The sequence below is a fragment of the Elaeis guineensis genome, chromosome 2, assembly GCF_000442705.2.
Source record: "Elaeis guineensis isolate ETL-2024a chromosome 2, EG11, whole genome shotgun sequence".
NCBI classification, from domain to species: domain Eukaryota; kingdom Viridiplantae; phylum Streptophyta; class Magnoliopsida; order Arecales; family Arecaceae; genus Elaeis; species Elaeis guineensis.
The window spans coordinates 101,242,653-101,262,465 of NC_025994.2; the positions used below are offsets into that span (position 1 = coordinate 101,242,653).

The window sequence follows — 19,813 nt, forward strand, 5'->3', positions numbered from 1 at the left end:
TATTACAAGCCTCCCACTCGATGCAATGAGCCAATGATGCCCCTATCTCCCTAGAGTCCAACCTCTGTTCTTATTCGGCCGCTCCAAACCTCCCGCCCAATTAAGACTCCTGAGGATTGAAAAACAAAGGACAAATCAAAAGAAAATATAGGACAAATCAACGATAACAAAGGAAAGGCAAAAAAACTTAAAAGGTAAGATCTTTTTTCATTTTTCTATTTCTTTTTTGCTTCATTTCCTCTTCGTTTCATTCTTTCTTTGGAGACTCCTAAGGATGAAAAAATAGAGGACAAATCAAGGGAAAACATAGGAAAAATCAATGATAATGAAGGAAAGATGAAAAAAGTTAAAAGATAAGACCTTGTCCCATTTTCTTTTTCCTTTTTTGCTTCATTTTCTCTTCATTTCATTCTTTTTTTTGGAGATTAATGGGGAAGGAGAGCACCTCAAGAGATCGAAGCAATTTTCCCACATAGAATGATTATTTTCTCTTTCCGCTTTGTTGTCTTTTCATTTCATTCTCTTTTTAAGAGATCGCCGGCGGGGGGAGAGCACCTAAGGGAGATCAAGAGATTTCCTATATTTTAGTTTGGGTTTTCTTCTCAAACATGTCAGATTTTATGCAAGTTCTGACAGTGTGAGTTGGTCCTGAGGGAGATCGAGGGATTTCCTAGGTTTTAATTTGGGTATTCTTCTCAAACATATCGGATTTCATGCTGAGTTCTAATAGTATGAGTTGGTCCTTCAAGGATTTGAGAGCTTAATCTTGGAAGAAGCGGTAGGGTTTGGGAATTTATAATCAAAAGCATCTTTGTTGGCTATAAAATTTTCAATTCAAGATGTTCTGCTCTCATGATAATATGAATATGATACCAAACATCCGATTGGACCCAATCCGATCCAACCCAACCTAACCTGCATCATTTCTTTTATCCGATCTGAGACAGGCACAAGATAGATATGATTGGGATGGATATAGATATTGATCGACCCAATCCATATCCTATCCATTGCCATCTTTTTAAATACCACAAGTCTTAGGTTAGGACACCATGTTACTTTTATTCAGTAGCATTGTACATGTACTACAATGTCTTATTTTGAATACCTTACCCGCATATAATTTTGTAAAGACCCCCAGAAATTGAAGAACTTGCTCAATGAAATCTGCAGTTGTGAGGATACATGGTGTAAATCAGCGCAAGGTGCATGTCAACTAAACTGTTTTTTAATTTGACTAAAATAATTTTCGTTTGTCTCTACCAGTTCTGGAGAATCTAAAGCGAGCTCAGCGTTAAGGATTTCATGGTGAAATTGTTTGATAGTTGCAGGTCAGGTTTTTCAGTTAAACTTTCTCCTCTCTCCATTTTAATTTTTCATTAGCTACCTCAGTCTCGCAGGTGGCTTTCAGTCTGCCCCTCACCCTCCAAAAATCAAAAAATAAACAAAAATAAACGACTTACCTCCCAACTAGGATGGCTCATAATTTGATTTCAGATCAAAAATTGATCCGAACTGAACCGAAAAATCGAATCGAAATCGAACCGAATATAATTCAACTCGATTTTCGATTCGGTAAAAACTGAAAAATCTGAAAACCGAATCAAAAACCAAAATCATAATTTAAATTTATATTATTTACTATATTAAAAACTCATTGATTACATGGATGGATGATTGGATAAGTAAATTTCGTCTATTATTATAATTTGCTGTGATGCTTGATTGCTTGTTTATATTATAAATGATGTGATTTTTGATATGTGATATTTTATTTATTATCGATTTATTATTTATCAATTATCAATATATCATTATTTATCAATTATCAATTTTTAATATAAAAAATTATCGATCAACAAATTCAACAGATCCTGAATTTAATTAAATATAATGTAACAAACTAACAATGAATCCACAATAATTATTTGAATATATTTTATTATAAATAAATAATTAAATATAAAAAAAATATAAAAAATAAATAACCGAACCGAACTGAACCAAAATTCTTGATTCAGTTTCGGTTCCTCTTATTTGAATCAATTTTTAATTTTTATTTTTTTATTATTCGATTTTTAGATCGGATCAATTCGATTAAAATCAAATGAATAGTCCTACTCCCAACAATTATAACCCTTATCACCTTGGTGATAGGGGTGCCCAAGCGGCGACAGTTTTTTTTTTTTTTTTAAGGGTAAGTGGTAGAATTAGTTTGTGATGCATCTACATAGTTATTTTTTAGGACACTCCATTCTTGCCCTTATGTTCATGTACACGAGCAGAAAATAAATCCAAACTTAGTCTCCTGCACCTATGACCAATATCTCAAGCAGTGTGACGCTGATCAAGAATTCCTTGTTTATACTTTTCAAAAAATATTGATCAACAATCCACTTGCCACTAATAGAAATTTACATTATAAGAAATCTAATTTTTTGTGACGAAATTTTAGCGATGAAAAATTTTTCTATCGTAAATAAGTATATTTTTGCAACAAAAAAAATTATTGTCAAAAATTAAGTATTAACAATAAAAATATTTTCATCGTAAAAAATTGAATCTTTTGCGATGAAATATTAATTTTTGTTGCTAGAGTTTTTATTTTTTTATGATGAAATAAATTTTTCGTCATCAAAAATTAATTATTTACGATGAAATAAATTTTTCATCGCTAAAAATTAATTATTTACGATGAAAAAATTTTCATTGCAAAAAATATTTTTTTTGCGACAAAATTTTTTATATTTGATGGCAAAAATATTTCGTCGCTAAAGATTTTTTTGTTGAAAAAAATAGGTTTTAAGGCAAAATTTTGCCCCAAAATGCACGCCAACACTTGTCTCTCTCGCTCTCTCATGCCGCCAAGTGCACCATCGGTCATCATCCTCTCTCTCCGATCAAGCGCGCCACCGATCATCATCCACCCTCCTCGATCAAGCGTGCCACCGATCGGATTGAAGCCCTCTCCGATCGTCGTTCTCTCTCTACGCCACCGCACCGACCAAATCGAGGCCACCACCGTTGTCCTCCCTCCCTGATCGAGCGCACCACCGATCGTCGTCCTCCCTCCCCGATCGAGCGCGCCACCGGTCGGACTGAAGCCTCCCCGATCATCATCCTCCCTCCATGCCACCACGCCGACCTTCCTCTGCCACCGCTGTCATCCTCCCTCCACCACCGCTGTCGTCTTCCTCCCCGATTTCTCCCTCTCCCTCCCTCACTTTCTCTCTCTCTCCCTCTCTAATGGTTGTTGCTTCCCCTAGGACCGCCACAGTCATTGTCGCTCCACCTCCGCCATCATCGTCGTCATTCCACCTCCACCTTCGCCTATGCCATCGTCCCTCTTTGACCTCCATCGGATCGTGATCTCTTAGGTACGGCTCTCTCTGGCTCTCTCTCTCACAGTCCACCTGTAGATCACCTTCATCGCTGTGCTGTCGTTGCCGTCGCCATCACCGCGCTGCCATTGCCGTCGCTCCAATTCCACCTTCGCCAAAGTCCGTCGGGCCGCGATCTCTCAAGTACGGCTCTTTCTGGCTCTCTTTAGCTCTCTCTGGCTCTCTCTCTCTCTCTCAATCCACCGATAGGTCGCCGTCGTCGCCACATTGCCATCATGCCGCTACACAGCCGCCGACGTCCACTTCCATCTCAGTACCCATCTCTCCCTCTCTCTGTGTATGGAATTTACGGGAGAGTTGGAAGATCAGCAGGTTATAATATTTATTTTTTTTTAATTTTATAATTTTTTTAAATTTTTGTTCTCTTTTTTAATTGATTTTAGTCATTAGGCATGATTATTTGTTGTTCTATTCTTTATATGAAGCATAGTTCATGATCTAAAAATAGTTTAAAAACAAAAATAGTTATAATAATAATATATTAATCATAGCATAACAAATCTATAAATCTTAAAATTTTCATTCGAGGATAGCATGTATGAACCAATATTTATCCTTTAATGAAAAAAAAATATTGATGTTGTACACACTATCCTCAAATTATCCTTGTGGACAGTTTAGGCACGTGAATGAATTTTATATTGCATACCATGTGCTTCTACATCGGAGTTTTGTCGATATTTTTGGAGAGGAACTGCATCGAAATGCTGTCGAAATTTTTTGTGTAGAAGACATGTATGGCAATATTAAATTCTTGCATTCCTGAATGGGATAGGACCATCACAGCCGAAGATCATGGCACCGCAGCATCATCACTCTGCAGGTACATCTCTATCAATTTATAAACTATGTACATTTTTTTGTTATATACATCTATAAGTAGATGATAAATGTTCATTTCATAAATTTTCATATGCAGGAACACAGCAGCGACGTGCAGTGCGTGATCCTAGTAGGGGCCTAGTTTTGAAAAAATATGTGCATACGCATAATGAAAAATTGAAAGTACAGATATTTCGGGATCATCCGATTGGCACAGAGGCTAGTATAGTCGCCAATGAGATCAGTCTGTATATGTGGAATCATTTTTCGTGGATCGTCGAAAGTTTCAAGCATGTCACCCCTCAATATCGTGATGCCCTAATCTCTCACATCAAGGTAAGAATTAACTTCGAATGTCTTGTACATCATTACATGGTCCATATTATCTTTTCTCTAGTCTCTTTGTTATACTTCAAAGATGTTATATGGATAATTTTTTGTTATATGAATAATTCTTTATTACATGAATAATTCTATGTCTTTGCTTCTTGTTATGATGAATGTTCATATGTGCAGGATAATATTAACTTCGAGGATTGCACCGATGAACAAGTGACGGCATGTATTTTCAAAATGGCTGCAAATAGATACAGAGATCGACGATGTAGGCTTCATAGATACTGCAATGAGCCACAGGTGAAGGGGATTGACCATGTGACCCAACCTTATAAAAATTAGACCGGGTCTGGTGACGATTGACGGTGATTATACGAGTATTTTGGGAGTGAGACATTTCAGGTATGTTTAGTATTTCAAATTATTTTGGGAGTGAATAGGAGTAAGATTGATTCTATTCATATGCAAGGAAGTATCTTTTTTGCACAAGAAATGAAGAGGATGGTACGTAACTACATTTGCAATTGCACTCTATAAGTTCTTATTGAATATTTAAATTACTTTAATATCATTTTTCTTATTTTCTTTTGTTTGAATAGGGACTATCCAGGATCGACGCCTATGATAAATTCTATCAGAACAAGAGTGGCAAGTTTGTGACCGAAGAGGCGAGGCAACATTATGTAAGTATGGTACTACATTTTGAATGCTTTTAAAGTATTTGAAATAAATTTATAGTGTTATTTGATCTATTGTGAAGAAAAAAATGTTACAATTAAGAGAGCAGACGACGAGGGAGGTTGGATCTGACAGCGATGCTGGATCACAGCCTATTGGTTCGATGACAGATGATGCGATCATGGATGCCATCCTCGGACGGCAGCTAGGATCTGAGTATAGCATGCACTCAAAAAAATTTCATAGTTCATCGTCCAATCGATCTGATGATGCCTCGATGCCAGAGATAGTCAGGATATCGATGAGCATGATGCAGGATCAAATTACTTATTGGATGAATCGTAATCAGATGCTCAAGAGGATAGTGGCTATAATGGCAGGACGGCTCGATATCGATGCCTCCGAGTTAGCACCTCTACCGTCGCATGATGTCGCTTGTGCACAACCATCGCGACACATATCAGGTCAGAGATCGATGTCTAGAGGAGGGAACGAAGCCAACGACTTTGATGATACATAATTTATAATTTTTTCAATTTTAAATAGTGTATGAACTCATATTTTTATATATGATAATGATAGCTATGAAACTTATTATTATTTAAAATTTAAATATTTTTATTATGTTCATATATTTTTATGTAAAATATATTTGATTTGATAGAAATTTGTATTTAAATAGATGCTTTCATAGTAAAAAAATAAAAAATATTTTATTTCATCCATAATTTAATTTAATGATGAAATATTAATTTCGTCATAAAAAATAATTAAAAAATTTCATCACTCTAAAATATTCAAATTTTCACTATTGCAATGAAATTTTTTATTTCATCACTAAAATTATGATGAAAAAAATTTTCATCGCTAAAATAAATTTTTTCATCTCAAATTTTATTTTTTTATTTTTCTTTTATTGATATTTTTTTGTCGTAATTTTTTTCATCGCAAAAATTGTGATGAAATTTTTTTCATCACAAAAATTGCGATAAAATTTTTTATTTCATCGTAAAAATTGCAATAATTTTTTTTCATTGCAAAAATTACGATAAATTTTTTTTCGTCACAAAAATTGTGATAATTTTTTTTGGTCACAAATTTAGCTACAAAATTTCATATTTCGTAGCTAAATTAGCGATGAAAAATTTTTTCATCGCTAAATTAGCGACGAAATTTTTTTTTTCATTGCTAAATTTTATGATGAAAAATACAAAATTCTATTTTTCATCGTTAAAATTAAAATAATAATAATAATAATAATAATTTCAAACGAATAATATTCATTTTTGATGATGAAAATATTTTTCTTCATAATTTTAATAACAAAAATTTAAGCTTTTACGACGAAAATATTTCATCGCTAATACTGCGAACTTTTCCATCGTACAGTTGACTACTTTTGACGACGAAATAAAATTTTTCTGTCGCTAAAACCTTTTGCTACGAGATTTTTTCTATAAATTTTTAGCAACAAAAATTTTCATTCCTAATAGTTTTAGCGATGAAAATTTCATCTTTAGCGATGAAAAAATTTCATTGCAAAAAATCAGTTTTCTTGTAGTGTTAGGCTCGTACCTTTTGCGAGATGTTCACAGGGAAATTCTATCAAAGAACAAAGGACATATTACATGTCTTTCTGCTATTTTAAAGCAGCACCATGAGGCAAAAACGCTGCTTAAGATATAATTACCAAAATTCCTCGTAGGGTTTCCGCTACAAAACTAAAAGCAAAAGCACAGGGAAGAATTATCCTCTGAATACCCCATCTAAGGTGCAAAATTTCCCACAATGTCCACAGACACATCAATAATTTGGCATTAGAATATACATAGAAGATAAAGTAAAAGAAAAATGTCAAGGCACAAAGAAAATGGTGGTCGTCAGCTGTGAGACGCAGAGAAAAGAGGAATTTGAGGTTTACTGGAAACTGCACAAGAAGATGAAAGAGGGATAGGGAGGGAGAGAGGGGGGAAGCAAGTTGGTGGAGGGGGTTGGGCACCACGGGGGAGAGAAAGATCTAGAGTTTGATTGGTAAAAGATGTATAAGTGGAAAAGGCTTAAAAAAATATATCATAATTTGATGTTTTTGGAGACAGAGATAAAGAAAGTTTGTGGATGTAAATTTAGATAGCTTGATGACAGATCAAGTTACTCCTTACCAAAGTTATATGCATAGCATGAGCTGAGGAACATGTGTTTTGATTATAAGATTGGAGCCTCAGTCAAATCATTTCTTCTTCATCAGTCATGTGAATCACATGTGCTGAGTTCAAGGTTAACAAAAAGTAACTTTTGTGAATTAGTTCTTCTATAACGCTCCCTTACTAAAAACTAATGGATTTTTTTATTGTGCCAGGTGAATCTTAAGGCTTCCATTTTTTTAAAAAAATAAAGGTTTGATTTATAACCACAAATATCAAGTCCTGCCCCAATAATTTGGTTCAGCTAATAGGTTATAATTTATACCTTTAAATATATTCCCAATGCACATTATAGGCTTTTATAGTTTTTTCAACAACCTCTAATATATCTCTGCTTCCATATACAGTGCAGTAACTTGCCTATGGAGAAGTAGATGATAGATAGCATTTACAATAGTTTAAATCCACCATAAAAAATCACAGCACAATTTTATCACCAGTTTAAATACATTTAAAAAACAATTATTAACATAAATTAATTTACAAAAGCTAAGATCTTGGAAGTTCCCACAACCACATGGTTCAAAGAAAACAGAGTGAAAATAAAAGCCACATAAGATCCTTCAGTGTTAGTAAATAAAACTATCACAACTTCAAGAGTAATGCAGCAGATATAAAAAAAATTAGAAAATAAAATAGAAAGCAATGCAACAGAAGATTCCTGCACTTATCAAATCTTCAAAGATTCTTAATATTGGACAGTTATAAAGAGATATCACCATAAAACGCCAAAACCAAATTAGAAATCAAGAAAAATATGAAAAATTCAGAAAAACAACAAGAATGGGGAGTTAGCATATAACTGCCAAATCCAAACTACCAGTCAAGAACCACATCAAGGTTTCAAAGAAATAGAATGCAGGAATAGGAAAGATTCCTATACCAGCAAACCTTCAAAATTCTCTACTGAAGTCCTTGTTTGCGATTTGCAGTATTAAATACATAGCAAAACAAAAGGATTGAAACAGAAACGAAAAATCTGACATGATATGGTTCGGCGTATATACATCATACGAAGTACCTAAAGAGCAAAGAGCAAGGAGCAAGAAATATAACAGCGCAACGAGCCCAATAAGAAACTACCACTCATCCACTAGCCTAGACTTTATATGATAGAAACCACATCCAACATCCACAGTTAGTCTCAAGGGTAGACCTCATTAAATGTGAACTAAAGAAGCTTGCTTTAGTTACCAATAAATCATTCAAAATTAAAACACCATAAAAGAGTGCACAGATACGTCATCTAAAAGAACAAAGTCAACCGCGGAAATCACATTAAATAGCTGCACTTAATGGGGCAAGCCTCACTGATTGGGAATCGCAAATACTGACTGTAATCACTGATAGAAATGCCGAAAAGAACTCTCCTGCAAGATCAGAAAGAAGTTAGAGCAAGGGTTAAAAACAGAACAGCACCATGAAAAGCTCAAAATGGCTACAGCACTATCGAATAAAAAAAATTCCCCTGCCAAGAACAACAGATATAAAAACCCTAAATCCAATCACATTCTTAAACTCCAAATCCTATTATAACCTTTAAAAAAGGGATAGAATAAAAAACCCTAATTCCAATAACATTCTTAAACTCAAATCCTATTACAAACTTTAAAAAAGGGACAGAAGCCGCACTATAATTTCTTCGTCATTGATCAGTGGTGCAGAAAACATTATCAAATCCAAGAATTCTAAACGATCACGTAGGGCGATATCAAGATCTGCACGATCACAAAAACTAAACCCCGACAGCTGGCAGCTGGCACATATACAGAGATCACCATCTAACAACAAAACCTAACAAGAAACATCACTAGAATCCCGGGAAAAGAAAGAAAACGGGAATAGGAAACCTACCATACAATACCTAGACAATATAGAATCAAGAACCATCTCTAGAATCCAAAGAACTATCACTAATGTATCCCCCAAACCCCATACTAGAAATCAAGAACCATCACAAGAACCCAGAGAATAATCGAGAAAACAGGATATTATTTGACAAAATTACCACATAACAGCAAGACCAAAGTAGAAATCAAGAACGATCGGAAGACCTCAGAGAATAATCAAGAAAACAGGATATTTGAGAAAATTGCCATACAACTGCAACAGTAAACTAGAAATCAAGAACCATCTCGGTATTTCGACGCAGAGGCAAGAAAATAGGGAAGTGGGGACGGATCGCTCACTTTGCTTCCCGATGAGGGCAGCTTCTGTCTCCTTGTTCCCGTCCTCAGCGATGCTCGTCGCGGCTGACGAATAGAAGATTTGGATAATTCAAACAGCCATACAAGACAGGTGAGGTAACGGAAGAGGGGAGTGGAGGTCTACATACGACTTAATACCGACTTGGAACTTGGGAAGAGAGAAAAAAAAAAAAAAAAAAAACTTTACTTTCTCGGCTGAAATTCTTCGCTAATTATTAGTTTCTTAAAATAAAATTCGCAGAAATTTGCCAGCTTTAGTTTTATTTTATACCAGCCATATAGCCAATGACACTTTCTGACTTAGCTCTATATGGATATATTTCTATTTTATATTCTCTAGAAGGCTATCCAAATCCAGCTCTCATCTTAGCCTTTGTGCTGTAGAATTCTTCCCATAAGAATTGGATTAGATGGAGTTTAGTTGATATAAAGTCATGTTTAAATGGCTGATCTAATCCATAAGTCCTACATAATAGAAATAGCTAAATAGGCCCGGAATTTTTCGGAGTTACTACCTAGCCTTATAAAGTTGATAGACTAGCTCGACACACCAAAAAGACTGGGTTCTCTTCACTATACGGTCCATTCCGGCTAAGCCAATAAACCGAGTTTAACTTAGAGTGGCTCATGATTAAGCCAATAATATTAAGAGCTGTGAGAGGAGCAGGAAGGAGAAAACTGGGTATTATATACAAGTATTGAGCGTGTGCAACATGCATAGTTAATCAAGTGATGCCACCATCTGGTGTATGGCAATGATCTTAGCTATCAAAATTGCTTAGAGAAAATATTGAGAAATACATTTCTATGTTACTCCCATATACCTATCTTCTTTTCCTTTCCAATTACATGCAGAGTGCAATTATTACGAAGGTGAATAAATAAAATTAGAAGAATCAGTGAACTCTTTCAAAGTTCACTTGACAGTAAGATCCATGCACGAAGATGAAATTAAGGGCTTTAAAGTTTCTGAACCCAGTATTAATCAAGCTTGGAGATGAAAATTAAGGGCTTTAATAAATTTGCTAGACACACTGCCCTTAAAAAAACTTCTAAATCCTGAGTTTAACCAGGCTATAGAGCTTCCCTCAAATTCTTTTTGAGTTTTTTCTTGAATATAGTATTTTAAATATTCATGTTGTGAAAAACCTTGAGAAAACTTTGGCATATCAAGTTGGAATCACTAAATGAATCTATAAAGTTATAAAATTGATGAGTTCCAACAAAGCAACAATCAAAAGATTGGTAATAGCAGACTACAACAGTGAGCCAATCTTTGGTTCCCAGAAGAGCACATCATGTATAACAACTTAGAATCCATATATCCTTGTCCCTGTAGATTTATGGCCCTTAAAGTCAGCTTAAGCTCTTAGAGCTCATGAGCATAAATTATCCCGCATAAATCATGTTTCAATGGGAAGACGCAATTGTAGCAGCAAAGAATGTTTGTCGAAGCATAATTAGCTCCTGACAAATTGCCATCTATACTTCAATATTTAGCTGCTTCACAAAAAGTGAGGTTCAATTTCTGGTAGGTGCTTGCAATCTTAACCGAAAGTTTCGCAAGCTCAAGCTCACACTCACCTTCATCCCCATTGAAGTCATGGATATCAAATTCCTCGAGAAGACAAGCTCAAGTCACCATCCAAATTTTGTGGTCTTCAGGTTTCTTCCCATCTAAGCATGCTCTGATTGGAATTAACTTTCCAAACAAAGAGAGAATAAGTGACCTTTCAAGTTATAGTAACATAATATGGTATAAGCAAAATGCTGAATGTATAGCAATCGCCTAATGACTTCAATTAGTTGATTATGTCACAAAATTCACATTCTCCAAATTAAGAGGTAAGCATTTTCTAATATTTTGCAATTCTGATCGGAACTATATACAGTGCATAACAGAGTCATAGGTTAGAAATCACTCTCCATGGAAAAAAATAACTTGACCTCTGAAGCTGTGAACATGAAAATAAAGAACATGCTAAGCCATAGGCAATATGATATCTAAATCAATATTCAAATGATTAACATGATAAGCTCGTGCAGCACCTTCATGTTTGCTCCAGATAGGGTTCAGGAATTGGCATTACGCTGCAAGAATTCAATAATCCTGAAATTGATCAAGGAAAGGTAATAAAAACAAAGTTTTGATCGATTCAACATTAATAATCGAATGATAGGATGTTTGTCATTGAACCCTTAGATGGCTCTCCATAATATTTAATGGAGAGAAGGAAAAAGAGTGAGGATGCTATCACCAGCAGTTGAAAGTTTAGTTGCTACCTGTAACTGATGCATTTGGAAAGAAAGGAACCAACGTACTTTTCAATTTGAAGCTCAATCAACCAAAGAAATAGTGAAACAGACAGCTTCTGCATTCATCAGGTAGACATCCAATATTTGCAATGATAATATGAAAGTGGTTGCTTCAACGATAGAGCAACTTACAAAGATGAGGTACTAAAAGATGGGAGTTGAGACAAAAAGCTTGGAAAAGAATCACACCCTTTTAGCACCTCATCGGGATGGGTTAGTCAGTGTGACAAATATCGATGTGATGGGAGAATGCAATAAGGGGATTTTTGGTTCACAATAGAAATCAAAATGAAAATCGAAATGAATTAGAATCAGAATGGCCTCATCCTCCGAAGTATTTGGTTCATGTTCAAAATCGAAATCGAAATAGATAATTTTCATTATTGTTGCTTGATTCAGATAAAAATAAGAATTAAAGTCAACTCAAATTTTTATTTTTATTTTTAACTAAAAAAAAAATCTAGTCCCTCCTTACTAATAAAATAAGGGTGGCCCACAACCTCCCTTTTTAAGTCAAAAATAATAATAAATTCAATCCCAAAAATTTTTGAAAATATAAATCAAAATATTTTTTTATGTAAAATTAGAAATTTAAAGTAGAATTTAGAAAGGGGCTGAGGGAACCTCCGGGCTCCAGCCACCGCATCTTTCTTCAAGCGAGAGAAACACCCTTCCTCTCTCTCCCCTCCTCCTACTCCTGTATACCATCGGCTGCCTCCGACCGAACTTCCGCTGCTGACTCAGTCCCAACTCCACTTTACTGGCCACCCATCAAGCGACCAACCTCCTCCCTTGCGTGTGCGCATCTCCCATGGCTCCTTCTGCCACCCGCGCCCCCGCCCTCTCCGCACTTGATCTTATGGCATTGAGAAGATTTGTCTCTCATGCTTTCTTTTAGTGGGCTGTAATCCACTGTCTCTGTAGGTGCTGATGCAACAGCAGTGGCATCTTCATGGTCCTCATGGTCTCCACCAACGGCACCATCGAGACCATCACCCTTGCCCCCGACTTATCAAAGGCGGCCGTTATTGGAATTTTTATGTTGGAGTATGCATGTATGCTTCAAAATTTTTTTTTTCTAAATATCACAGTAGAATAGAAGATTAAAATTTTTTTTAATTTATATCATGCATGCATAAAACATAAACTACAAGAATCTACTTCATATACTAAAATCGAACATATGTTGAAATTTAATATGTGATCAAATCACATATCTATTTCGTAATTTCTTTCTTTAAATCTGGATCTAGAAGAGAAGAGATTTTCTTTTAGCCATGTAAGTATCCGATCTCTAAGGGTATCCACTCAGGATCAACCTGGAACAGTCCTCTTCAAGTTTATTTTTTTTCTTAAAAAAAATCAGCCTGCGAATCAGATCGAAGTCTGGATCACGATCAACTCTTTGATCTTTTTTGGATTTTCTTCTTCTCTTGCTTTTCTTTCCTAGATTATGAAGCAACCAGAGACTACAAAGCAGCAACCAAAGGGGATGCCCAAAGCCCTTATGGACATGAAAAAGTAGGATGCCCAAAGGGTGGGGCGCTGGGACATCCAAGGGAGGAGAAGAGAGGGCGTGGGGCACTCCTAAGGGGCATGTAGACTGCTGGTTGTGATGTCTAGGGACCTTAGGGGAGGTCCCTTTAAATAGACATAAGGTTTGAATCCTATTCAAAATCAAATAAGCACTTAATACAAGTCCTACTTGTATTAGGTTTCCTAATAACTTAAGTTATTCAACTTCCTTTAGAAAATCTATTAGGCGTCAACTCTTGGAGCCCTTGCACCCATAAAATTGCATCCTAAAATACACCCAAGGGACACCCCATATAGGATCCATAAGCCCTCTAAAGGTGGGACATGCCCAACTTGATCAAATCAAGTGGCACCCCATCTAAACTATCAAGGAAATAAATTAAAGACTTGCACCCTTAATCAATTAATCCAAAATCTTATACACCCAATAATTGAAGTTCAATGAATCTAATTCATTTAGATTATTAACAGATAATTAATTTTAAATTATCTTATCAAATAAGAAATTCAAACATAAAGAAGAAATTGGGTCCAACCATGTGTTAGAAAAGGTTACCTTGAATCCAATAGGATTTTTCTAAATCTAATTGATACTTCATAAGTCCAATTGCTTATTCCAGATCTAATCCCTTTATTGCGTGACCTCATAAGTTCAATTTTATCTGATAGTGAGATATACAATGATCTTTATCAAAGTATTATTGAAATACTTTTCAATAGGTCAGAACAATTCTACTCTAACTTATCAAGGATTGTCGATCCAAAACAATCCTAGTAAGCTCTCACAATCTACCAATGATACCTAGCAGTATGTAGTGGCAACCCAGTAGAACCGAAAAGAACCTCAAGGTGTAGTTAACGTGTGATTCAGTCACTCTATTATGAGTCCCGACTAGATGGCAGGTCATGGATAAATCGTCAAACCTCAACATCAGTCATATGATAGATTCGATCAGCTCAAATTCAATTATGATTTTTATGAAAATTTTTTTCTATCAATCACATTGCTGTGGTCACAGACTCTCGGACTTAGTCTCTCAAATCTCATAGGACTACTCTCTATCAAGATTGATATATCTCATCTTGATACGTACCCTACTCCTGCAATGGATCAACTATCGTCAACATCCACTACAAAGGCTCATTGAGATCCATGTTTATGTGTCAATCAAACTCCAGTAGCCTCACTGTGAGTAGTCATACCATCTTAGATCAAAAAACTATTCACACAATTATAGCATTGAGACAATCACTGACGATCGAATAGAAATCCCAATAATCTCTCATATGGTTACGCTCAGTACTAGTTATTCTCTAACAACTATCTGCACTCATCGTCCAGTGTCTCTACACTGTAGACTAGAGACTCATCTATCTCAAGGAAGCGATCTATGCGTCGATCTATCCGGATAGATCACCATCCTCATGATGATCCTATGATTGAAAGTATTTAGAAATTAAATACATATCTTTAATTCTCAATATTTTGAGAATAGTATCGAAAGTTAATTCCATAGATGATTCAAGGACACATCATAATTGAATGAAAAATAAACATATCCTTTTATTAATCAAATCAATATATTAAGTATAAAATTATGTCCTAGATTTATTATAATGTATCAGCCATATTGGCTTCTAGGACATACGTCTAGCAATCTCCCACTTAGACTAAAGCCAATTGGCCACTAATCTAAGTCTCATCTTCTCAAGGTGGACTTTCATTTTTGACTGGCTCAATTGCTTTATCAGGAGGTCTGTCACATTGTCTGCGGAGTCTACTCTTCGTACCTCGATATATTTTTTTTGAAATAGTCGCATATTATATGATACCACCGCTCGATGTGCTTTGATTTCTGATGAGATTTCAGCTTCTTAGCAAGTGCTATGGCTCCATTGTTGTCGCATTAAAATGGTATGGCATCCGATGTCATAACCTCAAGTTTCGCGATGAACTTTTTAAACCAGAAGCTTTTCTTTGCAGCATCCGAAGCAGCGACATACTCAGCCTCTGTGGTCAAATCCGCTATGATGGGTTGCTTGAAACTCTTCTAGCTGATCATGTCATCATTGCAAATAAATACATATCCTGATGTAGACTTTCTATCATCAGGATCAGATATGAAGTCTGAGTCAGTATATCTCTCGACTCGTAACTCAGAATCTCCTCCAAAGATCAAGAATAAATCCTTAATCCTTCTTAAGTACTTAAAGATGTTCTTCACAGCTGTCCAGTGATCCTCATCTGAATTTGACTAATACTTGCTCGTGATACTCATAGTAAAGATAATATCAGATCGAGTACATAATATGACATATATGAGGCTCTCTATGACTAAGGCATAAGGAATCCTACTTATGCGTTGAACTTTCTCAGATGTGGTCGAACACATCGTCTTGAAAAGATTAATACCATGCCTAAGAGGTAAAAGTTTTCTTTTAGAATTTTTCACGCTGAACCTCTTCAGCACCTCTCTATATACAGTTTTTGTGATAGGCCTAGCATCCTTTTAGATCTATCCCTATATACCTTTATTCCAAAAATATAGGATGCTTTTCTTAGGTCTTTCATAGAGAATTCTTTGGACAACCATCTTTTGATCGTGGTCAATATGAAAATATCATTTTCAATTAGGAGAATATCATCCACGTATAATACGAAGAATGTTATTGTACTCCCACTGATCCTTTTATAAATACAAGATTCCTCTTCATTTTTGATAAAATCAAATGATCTGATCGCATCATTAAAATGATGATTCCAACTTCGAGAAGCTTGCTTTAATCTGTATATGGATCTTTGCAATTTACAGATTCTGTGACCACTATCACCAGATGTGAAATTCAAAAGCTGCTCCATATAGATATCTTCATCAAGATATCCATTCAGAAAAAAAAAATTTATATACATCTGCTAGATTTCATAATCATAATAAGCTGCAACAGCAAGCAGAGTGCGGATGGATTTCAGCATGGCTATGGGCGAGAAGATTTCTTGATAGTCAATGCCCTCGCGCTGGCTATAACCTTTTGTCACAAGCCCTCTACCTTGCCATCAGTACCTATTTTTCTTTTGTAGATCCATTTATACCTAATGGGTACAATACCCTTAGGTGGATCTACTAAGGTTCATATTTGGTTCAAGTGCATCGAGTCAATTTCTGACTTCATTATATCTAACCATTCCTTGAAATCGATATCAGACATCACCTCGTCAAAGATATTAGGATCATCACCATGATCCTTATCTCCCATAAAGAATATTTTCTTTATTTTCTCCGTAAACATATCCATGTATCTTTTAGGAGGTCGGAAAATCCTGCTAGATCTACGAGGTGGTAGAAAAATGTCAACTACTGACTCATGAATAATGAGTTTCTGAGGATCTATAGCTCTTTGCTCTTTAGAAATCTTCTCTTCAAGCTCAACTAATCTCCCACTGTCACCATCCTGGATAAACTATTTTTCTAGGAATATGATATTCCGACTCACAATCACATTGTGATCCTATGGAAAATAAAAATAGTATCCCATAGATTTTTTTGGATATCCTATAAAATGAGTTATTACAGATCTATCCTCTAATTTATCAACCATCTATCTCTTGACATAGATCGGACATCTTTAAGTCTTAAGATAATTTAGACTCGACTTCTTACCATATCATATCTCATACAGTGTTGTAGGAACAGATTTGATGGAACCCTATTCAATAGGTGATTGGCAGTTAATAAGACATGTCTCCAAAGATATAAGGGTAGATCAGTGAAGCTCATCATAGTCTTGACTATATCTAATAAGATTTTGTTCCTCCTTTCCGATATCCCGTTGAGCTGAGGTGTTCCAAAAGGAGTCCATTGAGAGATTATGCCATTGTCCTTAAGATATCTCAAAAAATTTTTGACTAAGGTATTCATCTCCTCGATCAGATTGAAGAACCTTAATGAATTTATCAGTTTATTTTTCTACTTCACTTCTGAGTTCCTTGAACTTTTCAAAGACTTCAGACTTGTGTTTTATTAGATACACATACCCATACCTAGACAGATCATCGGTAAAGATAATAAAGTAGCTGTAACTACCTTTGACTTGTATATCAAATGGTCCACACATATCGGTATGTACCAGGACAAGTAACTCAGTGGCCCTTTCCCCATCTCCCACAAAGGGTAACTCGATCATTTTTTCTCGAAGGTAAGATTTGCAAGCTGGATATGGCTCTGGATGAAGAGAGCCAAGGATCCCATCTTTTTTCAGTTTGTTTATCCTGTCCTCTCCAATATGGCCTAGTCTATGATGCCACAAGTACTTCTGGTTAATTTCATCTCTGGATCTCTTTTGACCTACGACACTCACTATTTGCTCGTTTAAATTTACATTCACATCAACGTGCAAGAGATATAGATTGTCAATTAAAAAATCTCATGCAACCAATTTATTTCATAAATAAATAGAACAAAAATTTTTATTAAAATTAATTTTAAAACTTTTCTATGCTAGCACAGGCACGAAAATCAAATTCCGACTAGCTATAGGAATAAAATAACAGTCTTTAAAATCTAATCTAAAATTAGATGGTAATCGAAGAGGATAAGTGCCAACGGTCTCTGTAGCAACTTTTACTCCATTGCCGATCCGAAGGATCATGTCACCTTCCCTCAACCTCCTACTTTCTATTAGATCCTGCATTGAGGTACATATATAAGCATTTGAGCCAGAGACTAATACCCAACTAGAAGTAGAAGAAACCGTAAGGTTAGATTCAAGTACGAGCATACCTTCTGAAGGTTTATCATCCTTTTTGATCTTTAGGCTCTCCAGATAGAGTGGACAGTTCCTCCTCTAGTGGACTTTAGCATCACAATAGAAATACTTTCTCTTTGCTTCGGCCTTCTTAGGAACGTCCTTCTTTGGCTTGCTCTCCTTTTTCTACTTCTTAACAGATTTAGTCTTCTTCTTTGTAGTAAAATTTTTCTTGGAAGAAGTTCGCTTCACAGTGAGAACAGTGCCCCTTAAACTCTTCAAGATTTCTTCCGTAGTGACCAACATGTTGACCAGTTTGGATATAGTACAATCGAGTTTGTTCATATAAAAAATTATAATAAATTGACTATATGAACTTGTAAGGAATTGAAGGATCAGATCTATTAGCAATTTCTTTTACATATCAGGCCCGAGCTTCTCCAGCTCCTCAATATCCTTGATCACTGTCATACAGTGCTCATGGACTGACTGCCCTTCGTGCATCTTCAAATTGAAGAGTCTCTTGGATACTTCGAAGTACGCAATATGGCTCTGCTCACCATACAACTCTTATAGATGAGTGATCATAGCCTTGGTAGTGGGCATATGCTCATGCTGACTTTGTAACTCGTTTGACATAGATGCCAATACATAGCATTTGATCTGACTATCTTCATCTGTGCACTTTTCAAAAGCAGTCCTTTGCTTAGCAGTAGGATGGTTTGGTAACACTATGGATTTCTGATCGAATACATGATCTAATTTTTCTGAGATTAGGACAATCCTGAAATTTTTGAGCTAGTCTTTGTAATTAATTTCGATCAAACGATTAGATTCAAGGATGCAGGCTAGAGGGTTTGAGGCTGACATTGTTTAACTGTGAGAGTAAAGATTCAAGTTAGATTTTTATACTTCAATGTTATATTTGCTTCTAGGGACTTTAAGATGCAAACAGTAACTCTCACTAATTTTTTGGATCCCTCCACTCTTTGAATGAAAATAAAAATCCTAACGTGACAAAAAAAATTCTTAGTGGGTGCTACAGTCCCATCGATGCCATATACCTCATCTAACAGTTGTTGGTAATATGCACGCTGATAAGTGGATAACTTTTTATCCAGATACTTCTCTAAGTATGTTGCAGTGACTTGGTCTCTAAGTCATGTGGGTTCATCTAACAGTTATTGACCACACTTCTTAGTTAAGCCCGACTCACCGTTCACAAGTAGGTGCAAGACCGTCATTGGATCCCTCACCTAACAGTTATTGGGTCCAACCCCATTCTTACCTTAGAGCAACCTTTACTAATAGAGTTGTTGCGTATTTTCGGTACAACTGAACTACTGTAACCAGTCGAGAACAATCAACACTAGTAGCATGTCCGTACATCTACAATGGTGGAAGACCTATAGATTTAATATTTGTAGGAAGATTTAGGTTTAGATCTTATCTAATCAGTCATCATATGACCGATCTAATTGGCATAGGCTAAACCAAAAATGTCAAGCAAACCAATTGAAAACTCAATCTTCCAAATTGGCCAGATAAGTGAAGATCGATGGGGGTCCCCCCG

The 19,813-nt window shown here is 35.6% G+C and overlaps 1 long non-coding RNA gene across 1 annotated transcript; it reads right to left on the reverse strand.

Moving 5' to 3' along the window:
* Window positions 1-8,503: 8,503 nt before the first annotated feature.
* Window positions 8,504-9,791, reverse strand: LOC105032019 (uncharacterized). Its single transcript, XR_829718.2, has 2 exons — window positions 9,628-9,791; window positions 8,504-8,808 (listed from the first exon to the last, which is right to left on the reverse strand). It is a non-coding gene; the product is annotated as an uncharacterized lncRNA (long non-coding RNA).
* Between the last annotated feature and the right edge of the window lie 10,022 nt (window positions 9,792-19,813).